Here is a 2,500-nt window from a genome sequence, read left to right on the forward strand (position 1 = left end):
CCCTAACCCTAACCCTAACCCTAACCCTAACCCTAACCCTAACCCTAACCCTAACCCTAACCCTAACCCTAACCCTAACCCTAACCCTAACCCTAACCCTAACCCTAACCCTAACCCTAACCCTAACCCTAACCCCTAACCCTAACCCTAACCCTAACCCTAACCCTAACCCTAACCCTAACCCTAACCCTAACCCTAACCCTAACCCTAACCCTAACCCTAACCCTAACCCTAACCCTAACCCTAACCCTAACCCTAACCCTAACCCTAACCCTAACCCTAACCCTAACCCTAACCCTAACCCTAACCCTAACCCTAACCCTAACCCTAACCCTAACCCTAACCCTAACCCTAACCCTAACCCTAACCCTAACCCTAACCCTAACCCTAACCCTAACCCTAACCCTAACCCTAACCCTAACCCTAACCCTAACCCTAACCCTAACCCTAACCCTAACCCTAACCCTAACCCTAACCCTAACCCTAACCCTAACCCTAACCCTAACCCTAACCCTAACCCTAACCCTAACCCTAACCCTAACCCTAACCCTAACCCTAACCCTAACCCTAACCCTAACCCTAACCCTAACCCTAACCCTAACCCTAACCCTAACCCTAACCCTAACCCTAACCCTAACCCTAACCCTAACCCTAACCCTAACCCTAACCCTAACCCTAACCCTAACCCTAACCCTAACCCTAACCCTAACCCTAACCCTAACCCTAACCCTAACCCTAACCCTAACCCTAACCCTAACCCTAACCCTAACCCTAACCCTAACCCTAACCCTAACCCTAACCCTAACCCTAACCCTAACCCTAACCCTAACCCTAACCCTAACCCTAACCCTAACCCTAACCCTAACCCTAACCCTAACCCTAACCCTAACCCTAACCCTAACCCTAACCCTAACCCTAACCCTAACCCTAACCCTAACCCTAACCCTAACCCTAACCCTAACCCTAACCCTAACCCTAACCCTAACCCTAACCCTAACCCTAACCCTAACCCTAACCCTAACCCTAACCCTAACCCTAACCCTAACCCTAACCCTAACCCTAACCCTAACCCTAACCCTAACCCTAACCCTAACCCTAACCCTAACCCTAACCCTAACCCTAACCCTAACCCTAACCCTAACCCTAACCCTAACCCTAACCCTAACCCTAACCCTAACCCTAACCCTAACCCTAACCCTAACCCTAACCCTAACCCTAACCCTAACCCTAACCCTAACCCTAACCCTAACCCTAACCCTAACCCTAACCCTAACCCTAACCCTAACCCTAACCCTAACCCTAACCCTAACCCTAACCCTAACCCTAACCCTAACCCTAACCCTAACCCTAACCCTAACCCTAACCCTAACCCTAACCCTAACCCTAACCCTAACCCTAACCCTAACCCTAACCCTAACCCTAACCCTAACCCTAACCCTAACCCTAACCCTAACCCTAACCCTAACCCTAACCCTAACCCTAACCCTAACCCTAACCCTAACCCTAACCCTAACCCTAACCCTAACCCTAACCCTAACCCTAACCCTAACCCTAACCCTAACCCTAACCCTAACCCTAACCCTAACCCTAACCCTAACCCTAACCCTAACCCTAACCCTAACCCTAACCCTAACCCTAACCCTAACCCTAACCCTAACCCTAACCCTAACCCTAACCCTAACCCTAACCCTAACCCTAACCCTAACCCTAACCCTAACCCTAACCCTAACCCTAACCCTAACCCTAACCCTAACCCTAACCCTAACCCTAACCCTAACCCTAACCCTAACCCTAACCCTAACCCTAACCCTAACCCTAACCCTAACCCTAACCCTAACCCTAACCCTAACCCTAACCCTAACCCTAACCCTAACCCTAACCCTAACCCTAACCCTAACCCTAACCCTAACCCTAACCCTAACCCTAACCCTAACCCTAACCCTAACCCTAACCCTAACCCTAACCCTAACCCTAACCCTAACCCTAACCCTAACCCTAACCCTAACCCTAACCCTAACCCTAACCCTAACCCTAACCCTAACCCTAACCCTAACCCTAACCCTAACCCTAACCCTAACCCTAACCCTAACCCTAACCCTAACCCTAACCCTAACCCTAACCCTAACCCTAACCCTAACCCTAACCCTAACCCTAACCCTAACCCTAACCCTAACCCTAACCCTAACCCTAACCCTAACCCTAACCCTAACCCTAACCTAACCCTAACCCTAACCCTAACCCTAACCCTAACCCTAACCCTAACCCTAACCCTAACCCTAACCCTAACCCTAACCCTAACCCTAACCCTAACCCTAACCCTAACCCTAACCCTAACCCTAACCCTAACCCTAACCCTAACCCTAACCCTAACCCTAACCCTAACCCTAACCCTAACCCTAACCCTAACCCTAACCCTAACCCTAACCCTAACCCTAACCCTAACCCTAACCCTAACCCTAACCCTAACCCTAACCCTAACCCTAACCCTAACCCTAACCCT

This window comes from Pseudorca crassidens, chromosome Y, assembly GCF_039906515.1.
Source record: "Pseudorca crassidens isolate mPseCra1 chromosome Y, mPseCra1.hap1, whole genome shotgun sequence".
Classification (NCBI taxonomy): domain Eukaryota; kingdom Metazoa; phylum Chordata; class Mammalia; order Artiodactyla; family Delphinidae; genus Pseudorca; species Pseudorca crassidens.